This window comes from Engraulis encrasicolus, chromosome 12, assembly GCF_034702125.1.
Source record: "Engraulis encrasicolus isolate BLACKSEA-1 chromosome 12, IST_EnEncr_1.0, whole genome shotgun sequence".
NCBI lineage: Eukaryota > Metazoa > Chordata > Actinopteri > Clupeiformes > Engraulidae > Engraulis > Engraulis encrasicolus.
This window is the reverse complement of record NC_085868.1, coordinates 47,065,908-47,084,659: the sequence shown is the minus strand read 5'-3', so window position 1 is coordinate 47,084,659 and position 18,752 is coordinate 47,065,908.

Genomic DNA, 18,752 nt, shown 5'->3' with positions numbered 1-18,752 from the left:
TGTAAATATAAAATTTTTAGCACTTCCATTAGATTCACAAAACACTTTAAAGGGACATGATGTATTTCAATATGTCTTTTGAGGATGAAGTACTTCTGTGCGTCTCAAAATTGAATGTAAATAATGTAAAATATGATCTTGAAGATGTTCATGACTGTCAAATGACAGAGGATGCAAAATCCTTCTGCATAGCACCGAACATGTATGTATCTATGTACATTGTACATTAAGTATGTATTTCAACTTGCAAAACAATGGGATTTCCTCAGCATATTTCACACCTTAACCCATTGTGTCCTGGAGACACATACACAGGTTTTTCATGATTTTGAGATTTTAGCTGCTTTATTAAATATGTGGGTATGGTAGAGCTGAATGAACACATTGCAATGCAAGGGGAGGGTCTTGGCTTTCAAATGTAACTCATTTCATGTTTGTATGTGCTTCGGAGGCTGAGATATTTAGGATTTAATAGGAAGAGGGCATCCTTTCCCAAAAAGGGCTTAGGACAAAATGGGTTAAGCATCAATATTTCAAGGAACTTGTGAAAGTTAACAGAAATTTCTGAAATGTTACATTGTCTTTATTCTGTTGACATCAGTTCAAGCAGTGCTTTGGTTTTCAAACTGTGTGAATTTTAGAGGTCATATACAGTAAAAATGCACCATTTTCAGCACTTCAATTGGATTCGCAAAACACTTTGAAGAAGCCACAAATCTTCTCACATAACACCCAACATGTATCTACATTAACATCTTCAAGACCATATTGAACATTATTTACAGTCATTAAGTTTGAAGAAAAACGTATGGCTTGAATTGATGTCTACTATATAAAGACAATGTAACATTTTGGAAGTTTCTGTTAGCTCTTCGAACTCATGTTTTGGGCTAATTTATGTAAAATTGGACCTCAATTGGGCATTGTTAAGCCCAGGAGATGAATTAGATTTCCATCCCGTGGATGTCTATTCTACGTGTATTAATGATTGTATGTTGCTATGAAATATTTTGTACTAGTTTCCTATGGATTTTTTTTTTTTTATGATCACTTTTTTAACATTTCCATTTGGTGATTGATAATATCTATTTTATTGATGGTTGTCTGCATGTTGCTATGAAGCACTTTGTTTCATAAGTTGTATGTTGCTGTGAAATATTTTGTGCTCTTTGTTTTGAAATGTGATTTTTTTTCTATCATCACTTTTTAAAACATTTCCTTTGGTGATATTTTGCTTAATAAATGATTGTGCAGAGATTGTATACCTGTTGACTTGTGCATTTATTTCAGCAATACTACCTGTACCTCAGAAAAATGGAAGTACCATTGCGTACCCAAGTCGGTACAAATGCTTGTCGCACCGGCGGTACCCTCTTGAAGAACAATTCTGTACCTTCCTTTTCAAGTACACTTTTGTACCCTATTAATTTGTACCATTTAAGTACACTTCTGTACCTTAAAAGGACAGAAAAGTACCTCTTGAGGGTGCCACATGGTTATGGTGGTTTAAGGTACATTTCTGTCACAATGGGTACACAAATGTACCTTAAAGGGTACAAATGAATGGAGTACAAAAATGTACTTGCATATGCAGGTACAGAATTGTTCTTCAAGATGGTACTGCCGGTGCGACAAGCATTTGTACCGACTTAGGAACACAATGGTACCTTTATTTTTCTGTGTGTATGTCTTGGGTAGGGGGGCCGTTCAGATGACTTTGTCCCGGGCCCAGCAAGAACCGTCAGCGGCCCTGATGAGGAGGATGAGGAAGCAGCAGTCACAGCAGGCGGTATCCTGTACATTACTCAACTCTGGATAGATCTCATCAGCCATGCCCATCTCTCTGCAGTTTCAATAAAAGAAAAGAAGTGGTATGGGATGTGCATAAAATGGGAAATGCTTAAGCACATATACAGCACTAATCAGCCATAAGGAAAAATATAAAACTTACAAAATTCATATATGGACAATACAATTCTTATGGCCCTTGAAAGTGGCCCCTTTCTTATTTACCGTCAGGTACATGTATGTACAATCATGTTGGTGTTGGAGGGATTAGATGTCTTGGGTGGACATAAGGACATATGTAACTATAATTGTATAACCCCTTGTAGTGTTTTAAACATTTTGTAAATCATACAATTCAACTTTTTTCACATTACATTGCTTAGAGACTTATTACACGACAACGGGCAACAAAACAACATAATTCAGCAACCATTTTGAGCCAAATGTTGACACTTTTGTTGCAAAGAACTGGACAGGAAACTTGAAGCGCTTACACACGGTTTTGGCTGAACACCAATACCACTAGCCATGAAGTGTGCATAAAAAAGCATTACATTACACTTATATTATTCAAATTACATTCAGTCCATACATGAGATGGGGAATTGTGAAAAGATGACAAAGGTGACATTCAGTTTTCTTCTGTTGGCATTGTTAACTATTTGCTCTGCTTCTTTGTAGAGGGAGAAGAACAGAGGCTGAGGTTCTTATCAAAGTTGCACGCTTACTCATTAGAATCTAATGAGTAAGCGTGGAATTTTGATTGGCTGTGGTATATGCGGGGAAACCAAAGAAATTCCCATTAGATTTTGGAATGTTGAATGCACTGACTTACAGAGAGTGGATAGTTTAATCAAAAACTGCCAAGGCTAAGAATTGGTACTTAGAGATTATGCGATGGTTTTTGTTTGCTTGTTTTCCTTTCGATAAATCACAATACAGTTATTACACGTAAACAAGCTTTACACATAAGGACATGACTTAACATTGAACATAAGAATAGAAAATCGTGCAAATGTGTCACCCAAAGGATAGAGCAAGAGAATGGCTTGGGGCAGATTTACTATAATAGAAGGAAGGCAGACAGTGCATGGGGGAAGGGAGGAGTGTGGAGAGAGAATATAAATGTACTGAGTGGAATTGTGTGTGCACATGTGTGCGTGCGTGCGTGTGTGTATGTGTGTGTGCGTATGTGTGCATGCGTGCGTGTGTGTGTGTATGTGTATGTGTGTATGTCTGTGTGTGTGTGCTTGTGTGTGTGTGCATGTGTGTGTGTGCTTCTGTGTGTGTGCGTGTGTGTATGTGTGTGTGTTTCTGTGTGTATGTCTGTGTGTGTGTGTGTGTGTGTGTGTGTGTGTGTGTGTGTGTGTGTGCTTGTGTGTGTGTGCATGTGTGTGTGTTTGCTTCTGTGTGCGTGCGTGTGTGTATGTGTGTGTGTTTCCGTGTGTATGTGTGTGCGTGCGCATGTGTGTTTGCCTGCGTATCTCAGTGGGGATGGCTGTGGGTACGACTCCGTTATCAACTGATGCTTGTTCCTCTGCCTCTACTTTTGTTCCATTGTCTGTGTAACCACGCTGTACAATTTGCACAATTTTCCCAACAAAAAGGTGCATCTAATCTCATAATAATCTTGCAGTAATTACGAAGCGTGATGTAACAGTCTGCTGCTCTTTTGTTTTTGATTCACATAAAACTTCGAACTCCAACAACAAATACAAACACCGCTGGCTTATCCGTGCGGCCTTTACGTAGTCGGTGGGGTGAGTGACATGCTTTGTGTGTAAATGAGGGGCGTGATCCCAGGGGGGGAGGTGGGGAAAGGTTAGTGACTCCATGCTGAATAACAGATGAGGAGTTGAGCACTGCACTCGACGCCCCTCTGGATGCCCCTCTGGATGCTAATGGGAGGCTAACTAGCGCTGTAAAGAGCAAAATATGTTTGATTTAAAAGACTTAGCCAATTAAAGCACACCAAGGCGTATGTTGTTTGGATGAAGAAGTGTGTGTGTGTGTGTGTGTGTGCGTGTGGTGGTGTGTGTGTGTGTGTGTGTGTGTGTGTGTGTGTGTGTGTGTGTGTGTGTGTGTGTGTGTGTGTGTGTGTGTGTGTGTGTGGTTATTGTCAATATCTTATTATAGCGTATGTTTAATATAACTGCACAAGACTGGTCAAACGCAATTTCAAACTTCAGTGCTAACCCTGGTGCATACATTTTTGACTCGACTTGACTTAACTTGACTTGAGGAAAAGCAACAAACAAAAAACAAAACCAGCAGAGTTTCTAAAAACTCCAGACCTTACACAACAACCTACCACTGACATAATCTCAATAGTGTAGCAAATAATACAATTTTGCAAATGTACAAGCACAAAAAGTGGCATGTACTGTGTTAATGACAAGTATAGTCTAATCCAGTGGTGTAGTCTACGTAGAATGCGGGTATACAGAGTATACCCACTTCCAAATTTCAGGGATTTCAGTATACCCACTTAAAATGGATTGATCCATTATTTTGAATAGCACAAATATATACAGTATACCCACTTCAAAAAATGCTCAAATATACAGTATACCCACCATAAAAAAGTAGACTACACCACTGGTCTAACCTGACTCTTTTCCCACTTCATAATTTTGACATGGAGGTGTACGGTACGTATGTGTCTGGTCACATTCATGAAATGCCTCCATAGGGAAGGCTACTGAAGCTACAATCGATCAGACCACCCATTTCTTTACTTACCTGCTAACTGAACTAGTCCATCATTGCCTTAAGGTGATACTGTGCTATTTTTGGAAATAAGCTCATATTACACTTCTCCTTAAATTATTGAGTTTTATTACCTTCGCCAAGACAAAGTCGGCGAAGGTTATGTTTTGACCGCTGTGTATTTATTTATTTATTTGTGAATATGTTTGTTTGTTTGTTTGTATGTACTTCGTATAACTCAGTCAGAACTGAGCCGATTTTTATGAAATTTGGTGGGATGATTGGTCATGACCCAAGGAACAATCGATTAGTTTTTGGGAGTGATTGGGTCAAAGGTCAAAGGTCAAGGTCAAAATGTTTGTTTGTACTTCGTATAACTCAAACAGAACTGAGCCGATTTTTATGAAATTTAGTGGGATGATTGGTCATGACCCAAGGAACAATTGATTCGTTTTTGGGAGTGATTGGGTCAAAGGTCAAAGGTCAAGGTCACGAAAAGGTCAAAAACGTACATTGAGCCGATTTTTATAAAATTTAGTGGGATGATTGGTCATGACCCAAGGAACAATCGATTACTTTTTGGGAGTGATTGGGTCAAAGGTCAAAGGTCACGAAAAGGTCAAAAACGTAAATTGAGCCGATTTGTATGAAATTTAGTGGGATGATTGGTCATGACCCAAGGAACAATCGATTACTTTTTGGGAGTGATTGGGTCAAAGGTCAAGGTCACGAAAAGGTCAAAACGTAAATTGAGCCGATTTTTATGACATTTAGTGGGATGATTGGTCATGACCCAAGGAACAACCGATTACTTTTTGGGAGTGATTGGGTCAAAGGTCAAGGTCAAGGTCACGAAAAGGTCAAAAACGTTTTTCTTTGCCAAGCACTATATGCCATAAGAACGTGTGCATGCTGAATTGAATAAGAGGCCAAGACTGGGCCAAAAATGTAATATCACGATATTCCGGTCCAATTTCAATGAAACTAACACCAAAATTTGGAGAATTTTATGCCCCACACTCTGAAGATGGCCAGAAATAAATAGGTGGCGTAGGCGAAGGTTTGCGCTCTATCGAGTGCCCATTCTAGTCTTCCTCCTGTATTTCCCGCCGTTTACCTCCAAGCTAGTAATTAACATTGAATCTTTGACACCAGCTAGCTGCCTATTGAAATAATTGAAAGCTTCGAGCAGCTTTTTTGGGGCTTTTCCCCATCTGCAAAGACATTCAATAAAAAACGTATCATCATCATCATCATCATCATCATCATCATCATCATCAACATCATCATCACCATCATCATCATCAAGTGCAGGAGAAGGGTAAAACTCAATCATTTAACTCAAGGACAGGTGTAATATGAGCTTATTTACAAACCTGGCACAGCATCACTTTAAACACGGCCTATGAAGACTTCGGAAACTCTAGCCTACATCTACGGCACATTTCCACTGCAAAGAGTGGTCTACATCTGTCGGAAAGCTGGAAAAAAAACTTGTGGCGCAAATTTGATGTCTACAAATCATGAAAGCAATAAAATGGTGTTTGCAAATTCAATTAGACTTTGAAAATTGCATGAATGTCAATAGGCATCAACTTGTGTGATACAACTCAATAAAATAAGAATAACTTAAGTAAAATAAAAACGTCAATAGATTATCATTGTGAAGGGAAAGCAAGGGAGAAAAGGTGACTTTTCAGCATGGATTTGAAAGAGGAGAGGGGAGTGCATTGGCACAGTGAAAGCAGGAGTTCATTTCTGAGTTTAGGGCTTGCCCCATACTAAATGCCCTGTCACCCATGACACCTTGATGGAGCAAACAAACTGATGAACACCCTGACGTCACGACTTTAGCCACTGCAACATGTGGTCAACTTGATTGACACAGTTTGGAATGCTTAATGCTGTGCTTATGAATGTACTAAAACATCCCTTCACAATACTGTAAAGAAAGCCCATTGAGAAACTCCAACTCCCATTGTCATTGTGACACAGCACTCCACAGCACACAAGTGAACACTGCACACAACGAAATTGCATTTATGCCTCACCCGTGCAAGGGGGCAGCCCTCAGTGGCGCCCCATGGGGAGCAGTGCGGTGGGACGGTACCATGCTCAGGGTAGCCCACACAGTAAAAAATATTCCCGTGATGTCACAGTAAACTACTGTGAAATGAATGCAATTAGTAGCCAGTAATTCCCTGTGGCCATCCTCACAGTTTACTGTGATCTTCTCACAGTAGTTTACTGTGGCCACACCACAGTAAGTTACTGTCACCCTACCCACACTACCATGATCCCGCCCCTCCATTCATCACCACAAAAGAGGTAGCTACCATGTTATTGTGGCACCTCCCATTCCCCACCATGACTGAGACAACTGTGGCATGGAACCAGTCCATCACACTGTTCTATTGTATTGATAGTCAAAAACTATCTACACTATCCAACTATCCATACTATCCAACATCCAAACTATCCATAACCACAGAGAAATTCAAGTTTCTGCAGTATGTGCAATATTATTACCACTTAATAATTGCTATCTCCTGGATGAGAGTACATTAACCAGTGTGCATAGAATACTCTAGTTGAGCATAATTAGACAATCCTGAAATGTCTTAATCAAGTAAGCAACACACCAAAAAGGGTACCTGCTACCACAATACTCACTACCAACTAAATAGCAAGCCAGCCAACAAACCAGTCCACCAGCCAACCAAAAGAGTCAGTTGTCAGCTAGCCAGCCAAAGAGCCGGCTAACCAACTAACACTCAGTTAGTCAGCCAACTAACAAGTCAGTTGTATGGCTAGCCAGCTAACAAACCAGCCATACAGTCAACCAAAAGAGTCAGTTAGCCAGCCAACCAGCTGGCCAACAAACAGTCAGTTGGTCGGTCAGTTAGCTCACTAACCAACAAGCCGGACAGAGAGCCAGCGAACCAGTCATTTAGGCAAGCAACTCAAGCATTGTGACAGTCTGAGTTTATATAGAGGTGAAAGTTAACCATGTGACCAGAGTAATCAGGCATGTGGCAGCTGCAGGAAGTAATTCAATGAACTTGTAACAGTCATATATACTCAAGTGAGGGCAGGTACTAATTGACAGATTGATTGGGCACTACCATTGTTCCTGGTTGATGGTAGGCAATGTCAATCATGTCAAGCATTTGACTTTCAATTGTGCAATGGCACTTCACAAGATAGCCTATTTTTTTACTAGGTGGCAATATTCTGATTTAAAATTGGATGCTGGAGTTTTGGCGTGCACATCCAAGACAAAGGCATTAGCAGGTGCCAACTTAAAAAAGTGTTTGTGTAGCACATTGGTTGCAACTTCATTTATTGGAAGCAGAACCAGCAACATTTCCAATCATAGACCTTCTTCTAATTAGGCCTGACAATAAGTAATTACACTCCATCATGGCCAGGAGCAACCTAAAGTGACATACAGATATGCAACATTGGTTACTGTCCCTAGGGTAATGCCGGGATAGGAGGGATTAGAACCTGCAACTCTCTGATCTTAAGTCCACCTCCCTAACCATTAGGCCAAGGCAGCCACATAATGCACCCAATCATGGCCTACATCAAAAAAACACCTGTTATAACCGCACAGTAGTTAACTGTGATATGACGAAAAGTCTCTCTGGATTTCACAGTAACAAATTATGGCAGAATGTCACAGTATGTTACTGTGAAATGAATGCAATTAGTAGCCAGTAACTCCCTGTGAGTTCACAGTAAGATATTGTTACACACTTGAAGTGGGCGAAAGTTCAATGGGAAGGCATGTCAGTTGGGTTGAAGGCTGACGCCTTTACAGTAGTTAACTGTGATATGACGAATTCACAGTATGTTACTGTGAAATGAATGCAATTAGTAGCCAGTAACTCCCTGTGAGTTCACAGTAAGATATTGTTACACACTTGAAGTGGGCGAAAGTTCAGTGGGAAGGCATGGCAGTTGACACCTTTACCCAAAGTGATATACAAATTCACAACATTGGTTGCTGTCCCTAGGGCAACGTAGGGTTTAGGAGGGATTTGAACCTGCAACTCTCTGAACTTAAGTCCACCTCCCTAACCATTAGGCCAAGACTGCCATGTAGGGTAATCTGGGCCTTCAGACACTCCATCGACATTTAGTCATCAACTTCTTGTTTGCTACATGTCTTCCCATGCTTGGTCATCTCCTTTTTTCTCACTTCCTCATGTCAATAGGTGCGATCGACATGTGTCAACGCATGCATGCGCATTTAGACAGCAATGCACCCTGGATGGAAAATGCTGCATGACGGTTAGATTTCCTGTCAAACTTCGAAATTTCGTCGATGTTGCGTTGACGAGGTGACATGTCACATGGTGTAAAACTATCGCGGGATGAATGCGGCTGCAGTCAGATCTTGCAACCTCTGCAGTTGCTTATCCCCTTCAACGCTCGTCGGCGCTCGTCGGCGGACTGCCTCCGAGGTCACGCGTCCATGAACTGGTTGGTCAACAACTCACTCACGTGTGTATATGGGTCTTGTCTCATACCTCTACACAAGTTTGCGCAGGTCCCCACTTCAGCTCCTCCTCACTGCCTGTCCCCCCACTCATCACACGTGGTGTGTTAGTAGAGCAAACCGGTGCGAGCTCATCGTCTCGTTCATATTTGTGGCCGACTTTAAATGCGCTGTATTTAATAACACCCACATCGTGACAACAAGTTCTCGCTGACGTCCGTTGCGCAACGTCGACGCTTGCAATGAAGTCGTATGTGCTTTATATGTGCAACCTGAGGGGGAGGGGCTTAGGACATACGTGCTTCAGATCGTGTCCCATCATGCAATGCACTTATGGAGAGCCATTTATCTAGAAGGAATATATTAAGTGTGCTTCAAAATATTACTCCTTGTTATATTCTGTGTTTATTGTAGGGGTTGTACTATTTAAAGTGGTACACAAGAAAAATGACCATATTCCCACCATCATGAAGATGGTCATGTATATCTCCCAATATATATAAGCTCATTCTTCTGCTACTTGACAAAGAGTGGGGATAAAGTAGTCAACTGATGATGGGTGTATACATGTATACCACAAGACATTAAGAATGAAATAATTTGCTGAAAATGTCAATGAAAGGTGTGATTGTAATGAAGAGCCCAATCTGTCTATGACTGAAGTTGTGCCCCAATGCACTAATAATTTAATAGATGCTCCGCCCACACAGTAGTTTACTGTGATGTTTCCTAGTTTATCACTTTGTCATGCTGGTTATCCTTGAAGAGCACAGTAAAATACTGTGATGTGCAAGTTAGGTGAGAAATGGCAAGTGATACAATGATTTCAGACTAATTTGCTGTGTAACGTGTGACCATCACAGTAGCATAGTGTACCAGAACATCAGAGTAATTAACTGTGAGATTTCACAGTAAATTACTCTGAAATCCTTGTAAATTTTTACTGTGCAGTCATGGAGGAGGATGGGGGAGAGCACTGGCTGATTACTCCCCCCACCAACCTGGCGGGTCGGGAGTCGAACCGGCAACCTCTGGGATGCAAGTCTGACGCCCTAACCGCTCACCCATGACTGCAACAGTAGTAATAGCAACAACCAAGCATAACTCCCTACCCCCTGTGAACAGCAGCTAACGATGATAACTGACTATACAAAGAAGTGTGTGTGTGTGTGTGTGTGTGTGTGTGTGTGTGTGTGTGTGTGTGTGTGTGTGTGTGCAATATGGCAGACTGGACAGATTCTACCAGCTTGTCACTCTGCATCATGTACAGGCACTTGAAACTGAGCTAACATAGTCTGACACATTACGACCTTCAACGTCCTCTCCAACAGCCATCTTGTGTAATAATGTGACGGAGAATGAGAACAATATGTAGAAGTTACATTCATTTTAAGTTGCTCTCATGGGCATGTTCATGGGTGTGGATTCCTTAACCCATTGATGTCTAAAGCACCTGCAAAAAATACCTGCTGAATGTAAGCCCTTGTTGGGAAAGTTGCCCTCAGCCTATACAAACCTAAATATCTTAGCCTCTGATGCACATAAAAACATGACAAAGAGTTGCATTTAAACCCTAAGACCCTCATCTTGCTTTAGAATATGTTCATTCAGCTGTAACATACAAACATTTTTATTTTATAAAATCTAAAATCTCATGAGCCTGAAAGCAGCATTTATGTTGCTCCAGGCACCAAAGGTCAAACAACATATACGAGTCATCAGGCTAAAATGGGTTAACTTTAAACGTTTTTTTTCTATGTCTGGGAGCAAAGTGTTCATACCCTGTCTAGATTTTCTGTCACACTACATGTTTTTTTCTGTTGCCATAGCTAGGGCTCTTGTGAAGCTGTGGACTGGTCAGGCTCTAAATAACTGCTCGCTGTAGGTTCCTCAAACTAAGTTAAGGGCGCTGCAGTGGCCAAACGGTAGGGCACTCGGTTACCACTCCAGTAACCTGGGTTCGATTCCGGCTCGGGTCATTTGCCGATCCTTCCCTGTCTCTCTCTCCCCACTCAATCCCTGTCTCTCCTCCACTGTCCTGTCAGAAATAAAAGCCCTATATATACATTATATATATATAGGCTACGTATACTGTATACTGTATATATAACATACTGAGTTGACTGCTCTGGGCACAGGGGGAGGCCCCTAGGGGTAGCCTATCTGGACATTTAGACAGGCCAGCCCAGACAAGACAAGACAAGTCCAGGGTGTGAGCATTACAACTGCATGTCGAAATTAGCAGACGTTATCCATCAAGACAGCCAAGCCCACCTTTACAATCCCCGTCTACATGCTACATGCCCCCCAATGTTTGTGCATGCCATTGTTTTAGATTGTTCGTCACACTACATCCAGAATGGCAGAATGTCTGATTCGACTCTGGCGAATGGGGTTCCCAACATTTTCCAACTTGGGGCCAGGGACGTCGTTAGCCCCCTGGCTTTAGCATTACATTAGAATTAGCCACCCTTTAAAGGGGCACTGTGTGAGATTTTCAGTTGTTTATTTCCAGAGTTCATGCTGCCCATTCACTAATGTTACCTTTTTCATGAATACTTACGAACACCATCAAATTCTAAATATTCATTATGACTGGAAAAATTGCACTTTTCATACATGAAAAGGGGGATCTTCTCCATGGTCCGCCATTTTGAATTTCCAAAAATATAAATTTTTAGCTGCAAAAATGACTCTACTTGGACCATACTAGAAAATATTTGTTTATTACTTATACACTTTCATGTAAAGATCAAATTTGGCAATAGGCAGCCAGTTTCAATGAGCAGCATAGTTGCAGTACCCAATTTTTTATTATTATTATTATTATTTTTTTTTTTTTTTTCCAAAAACAAATGCAGTAAAGCACTGAATACGAACCACCAAGAAGGCAAGCTATTCTGAATACAAGTTCCTGTTTGCTTATTTATTGCTTAATGCCACTTATATCCTACTGCACAGCAATAAAAGCAGGGTGCACAGCAATATATTATTGTTTAAAAAATCGGTATGGTGCTCTTAAAATATTTTTTCAAGAAGACGCTTTTGCACACCTCTGTAGGTGGGCAGGTGCGTAGGATATTATCCCAGTGGGGTTGTCATTCAAGTGTAAAGAAATCCTGCACACTGTCCATTCCACCAATAAACTTTAATACAACATGAAGAAGGTCAGATGACCGAAAAAAAATGTATTAAAGTTTGTTGGTGGAATGGACAGTGTGCAGGATTTCTTTGCTCTTAAAATAATGAATTCATAGACAAAACCTTAGCAGGTGCGCTGAAAATTTGTTGCGCATTTTGCGCAAAATTTTGCGCATTTTCTCCCTCTGGGGCTAAGCTACTCCTGTCTCTCAAACCTAGTGACGGGCCTGCTTGGGGCCCACTTGGAATCTCCACAAATGTCCGGAACCCACCTCCGCCCAATAACCCACATACAACTGAAATGAATAGCTAACAACAACACGGCAACAAGATTTTTAGAAAATTATGTCAGGGCACCACTTGGACTAGCCTGATTATCATCGACTTTCAAATCTCTTCGAGACTTGGCCTGACCAAGAGCATAACAATTGACATTTCCCAAACAGCATGGTCGACCTGCCTCCCTTTGTTTGGTTTGCTAATGGTTGTATGCTTAACGACAAAGTGGGAGGAGTTCACAATTTTTTGAGAGCTCAGAAACGATATTGTATTGCCCTGGCCTGATTAGAAGCAACTCTGAAGGTTGTGTCACTAGGGGGGCACGGTCTGGCTACACTTGGACTACCTTTGCGGCCCTCCACTGACGTAGCCAGTCCACGGCCTCCTAGTGACGCAATACCTTCGCCGTTGCTTCTAGTCAGGCCAAGAGCAATGTAAATATAGTTTCTGAGCTCCTCCCACTTTGTCGGGAAGCATACAACCATCGGGCAAACCTATGGAGGCGGTGAAAAGTCGATGGTAATCAGGCTACACAGTAAATGTTGCGGTGTTACTTTAACACTTAGAGAGTAACACACACACACACTTCCCTCTACCTATGACCCCCCCTTTTTTTTATTATTATTTTATTTTATTTCCCCCCCTACGCAGAGGCATATATGTTTATGCAAAGGTCACCATTTATGTTATCACTTTATATACACACAAAAAAAGAAAATGTCTGCAAGTTGAACCGACAAATGATCAGATGAAAATGTTGACTTGAATAAACTTGCAATAAAGTATTTTTTTTTTAATTTTTTTTTAAACACTTAGAGAGTTCATTTGAGTCCAAATGATGTCAAATCAACTCTCTAAGTTTTAAATGAGCACTGCAGAATTTACTGTGTACCCCTGAGGCCCCGGCCCACAGTTTGAGAATCAGTGGACTATGGCACTGAAAAGGGACGGGAGGTCCACGATCCAGCCTTCTTACTTCCCTGCGTCACCTGGGAAAACCTAAACTGAATCTAATGAGCTTGTGGAGAAGCCACGATGGCGTACGTATACGGCTGATCTCGGGGCCGGGGCCCTCCCTGTTAATTATTAATGGGCATTAAACTGCTCAATTATACATGGTAAAGGACGGGTAAGAGATGGTCTGCTGCTGACCTCTGGCCTCGTCTGACTAATAAATGAAGTGGGGTGACACTGGGAGGGCTGCTTCATGTATTATTTCGAGGGGTAACAGGCCTGGACTGGGGGAGAAATACTGTGGGGCCCGGGCACTTTTGGCTTAAAGGGGGCCCCCCACATAATTAGCGGCACAGAACTGATTCACTGGTGGGGTGGACCCTACACCCTCGTGGGCCCCTATTTTCAGAAATGTGAAAAATGTATATATCAAAAAAATTTTTTTAAAAACATTTCTGAAAATAGGGGCCCACGAGGGTGCGGGGCCCACCGAAAAATGCCCGCTATTCCAGATGGCCAGTCCAGCCCTGTCTAAGGGTACAGGCCCAATGCCAATGCTCCGCAGAGAGGAGGGAAGGAGGAGTCGACCGAGGAATGATAATTCCCACTTAGTATGCAAATGTGGAACACGTATCGTCCTGTCTCTCACACAGACACAAACATGTATGCATGCTTCCTCTCTCTCTCTCTCTCGCTCTCTCTCTCTCTCTCTCACTTACTCACTCACTCACTCTCTCCCTCTCTCCCTCTCTCTCCAGTGACTTTTTCTTCATCACATGTGCTCAGTTCTACTTGCAAAAAGACAGAATAGCCGTGGTCTGCACTGAGAGAAAAATTGTCAGGCGAAAACAAATGATGAGACAATGAATGAACTGGTAAATCAGTGATGAAGAAGACAAACTATAAATGTCTTATCATTACATCCATATACTTTCTATTTCTCCTTGGTTAATAATGTACATCAATAGAGCGCAATTTTACAATTGTAAATTGTTACATTACATACAAAATTACAATTCTTATGGAGAGAGAGAGAAATTTTATTTTATTTTTCTCGAATGACCTGTGCATATGAAGAAACTATGAATAAAAGCTGACTCGGCTTGACTTGGCTTTTTTAATCATTGTGTGCCAGTGTGTGTACTGTATACTGTATGCATGTCCAATTATCAACTAACGTGTCTGCATGTGTAGCAAGACTACCTCAACTAATGATGGACTGAAACAATCTGCCTTTTCCAAGACGGAGCAACGGACCCATGGAAAAGGCAGATTGTTTCAGTCCATCATTGGACTGGAGATGACATGTCTGTCTGTCTGGCCATCAGCCATCGCACAGATGAAATACCACCAAGATGAATGATAATGACGGCTGTTGGAACCACATAGAAATCAATGCAATCCATTTATTATCAGCACAACCGTTTGCCAAACTGGGGGTAGGGTCTAGGGGTGGGCGATATGGCAAAAATGTCATATCACGATTTAATTTTTACATGAAATCTCGATTTCGATTTTTTTTATCACGATTTTCCATACAAAAATAAAAACAACAAAAATCAATTTTGATAGGTTTGCAATTTGTAATTTGCAGTTAATAAAATGCAGTTAACACACTGATGACACGCTTATAAAGTGCACAATTAGAATTCAATAATGTAAAACAACACAAGTAAGTAAACAACACTTTGATACTGATAGTTAACATCCTCACTGCAAGACAATCTATATGATTTCTTCACTTTAGCAGATTCGAGACGATCTTATACTCGATATCACAATTTAATATTGTCTTCTCACCCACCCCTAGTTGGGACCCTTGATGGATCACCGAGGTGCTAGGGGAGGATAGAGGATAGAAGAGACTGTTTGTATAAAACCTTGAATATACTATGCTGTTATAACCTTTCCATTCATTGTTAGCAATAGCAATATTCCCTTCATTTGGGTATTACTTGTATTTAGGCCTACCTATCTTGTGGTATACATTAGAGTTTAGCAAAAAAACATGTTTTTGCATTTGGAAAATGGGAGATGGGTATCATCAACTTTCAAATCTCTTTGAGACTTGGTCTGACCAAGAGCATAACAATTAACATTTCCCAAACGGCATTTCCCAGACGGCCTCCCATGATTTGCTAATGATTGTTTGCTTCCCAACAAAGTGGGACGAGTTCCCGATTTTGCGGGAACTCAGAAAGTACTTGCATTGCTCTTGACCTGACTGGTAGCAACGCTGAAGCTGTTGCGTCACTAGGAGGGCACGGCCTGGCTAGGAGGTGGGGGGCCGCGACAATTTTCTTAGATCCAAAAGGGGGTCACAGCAGAAAAAGTTTGGGAGTAAGAGTGTGTGTGTGTTTGTGTGTGTGTGTCAGGGCTTGACATTAACTTTTCACCCACCGACCACTGTGGCTAGTGGTTTTCCCAAGTCACTAGCCATTCAGGTATTCCAAAAGCCACAGATTTTATATTGTTATATATGGTTTTTTTTTCTTCTTTTTCATGAAGTCGTACGTCTAACCTCAGAAGATGAGGTGCTAAAGCAAGATGAGTGTAGCTTTCTACTTGGAAGTATAGCAAGCAAATAGAAACTGAGTTACTGAGCTTTTTCTTGAACTTAAATACAAACAATTGATAAACAAGGGGCAAACAACATAATATAGGCTACCATGATGTGTAGGCCTATGTCATACCAAGGAATAAGCTGCCAGTCAAATTGGCTAGTGATACTGAAAGTATTACTAGCCACATCTAAGTTTTACCAGCATTTGGCCGGTTGGCAGGTGCCAGTGTCAAGCCCTGGTGTGTGTGCACCTGAACTTAAAACAACACATCATTTTATGTTGGTCTTACACTGTTTTGAAATGTCAAAATAGAGATGGGATGTGCAAAGGCTGACGTGCAAATGGAAATAGGAGGTACACAAGGATGGTTGTCTGTCCAATCCACAGCAATCCAAACAGGCTTCAGTTATACTTCTCCATTTTAGTGTGCTGTGAATAGTTCCTGAATAATTTAGCAAAAGTTATTTAGAAAATGTCATGAGATTTTAGAATTTGCCTGTCTCAACATCACATAACATTCTGAAATAATTCCAATTATCTGTTCTCAAGTGATACAGTATACAAGCTCACAAACACAAGCTCACTTGCACCCTGTAGCTGAAAATAAATAGGCCTAAATTAATACTAATACCTAATACTTCATTTTTTATTGCTATTATACCATTTGACATTTTCAGCAGCAACCATGTTTTTTTGTTTTGTTACAAATCTATTTAAACTTGTATGAAACACATACAAATACAAAATATACATTTGTGCAAACCTGATGGAAGTGTTAAGAATAATGTATTGAAACGTTTTACAATTTCTCATTGTGCAAACCCGTATTTTTCAATGACCCATACAAAAGTAAAAACATAGCTGTTCACTGGATGCCCCCAAAGTGCCAGAGCATTTACAGCATTTTGGGTGGTTTTTTCCCAACACCCACAGACAATTTGAATTCTATGCCTATGTCAACACCACACAATAAATAAAACTGAACTGATGCGCTAAGCATCATTACGGTTACATTTAAATCTGTAAAGGCAGACAAAGCAGTAGTATGAACACTCTTCTAGCAAGCCTCAAAAGCCATATACGGCTCTGGCAAGCCTCAGTCCACAGTGCCCCCTATTGTAGATTAACCATAACTACAAGTGTCAAGGAAAAGGCAGATGCTGAATGCATGCCGTACCACCAGTGGCATGCTGTAATAGTCATTGAAAGGTTAATTACCATAGCACTAGTCTACTATGACACAACACAGGGCCTTTAGTAATACACTATGACTTTGCCATTGCCACTCTCATATCAACAAATTCACAACGCTGTGTTTTAACTGGTTAATGGTGACATACCCACCCGTGTTTTTATTGCACTTTGAGTGTCTGCTTGTATTATTACTGCTCTTTCTGACCTGTTAGTGCTTCTAAGATTTTTTTTGTCTTTTTCATTGATATGACAGTGTGAGAAGTGGACAGGGAGAGAGACGGGGAGGGATTGGCAAAGGACCCGGGCCAGGAATCGAACCTGGGTCAGCCGCATGACAGGCGAGTGCCCTACCGGTTGCGCCAAAGCTGGGGAACATTTGTCCGTATAACAAGGGGAAGAAGGGGGAAAAAAGGGGGAGAAAGGGGGAGAAAAAGGGAAGAAATTCACCAAGTCTCCGTATCGAATCCCGGTCGAAGCAACGGAAAATCAAATATATTGTGGTTCTTTTTCCTTGTTATGATAAACAAATGGATACCTTGTATATTTTGTCTCTTCTGTTGGTAAAATATTTAGGTAAGAGTTGTTTATTTCCAGAATCCATGTTACCCATTCACTAATGTTACCTTTTTCATAAATACTTACCACCATCAAACTTTAAGTATTCTTTATGACTGGGAAAATTACACTTTTCATACATAAAAAGGGGATATTCTCCATGGTCTGCCATTTGGAATTTTTTGCTGCACAAATGACTGCACTTTGTCCATACTAGTAAATATTAGTGTATTACTTTGTAAATATTCATGAAAAGGTCATATTTGGCAATAAGCAGCACAGTTTCAATGAGCAGCATAGTTGCAGTAGGCCTACCTACTCTGGCCACATCCTACACTGTGCACCTTTAAGTCCCAAATGCTTTTATTTGCATTTTAAAACGGCAAGGAATCTGTCACGCTTGTTTCTTATCTTCACGTTATTCACATGGTAATACAGGCTTGTATTTTATATAGCCCACAAGAAATATATTGCAAGGCCTTGCATGTTCAATAATATGAAGCAATATATGAATAAATAGTACATTATATTGTTAATAAGTTAGCATTTTAATAAATAATTGCAAATATGGATATTAACTATAGTGCACTCTATTAGTAAATCATTATTAGTAAAGAGAAGGAGAACATTTCAGTTTCATAAGTAAGTGTATTAAAATTTTATAAACATTAAACAAACACACAAACAAACTATATTGCGTATAGACAGAACTTTATACAGAACTTATGTAACAAACAGGCACTCTTGGTGGCATGTATCAGGCTAGGTTTACGTGAGTCAGTCAATACCATACTCCATATTCTTTAGTAGGCTACCTTTGTGCTATTTGTTGTGTTGTTTGGGTATAGGAACGTGTGAATTCAGCATAGAGGCAATCAAAGTAAAACAAATAAATGCAAAATAAAATAAGTGCAATGTAGGCCTAATATAAAGAACACAACTTTGTAACTGGCAGAGTAATGGTTAATTTTGAAAGCATGTTTTATTGTCTGTGTCTAAATCTTGTCATACATCCAGTGTGTTTTGTTTTTTTAACAGATGTGTTTTCACAATGACACTCT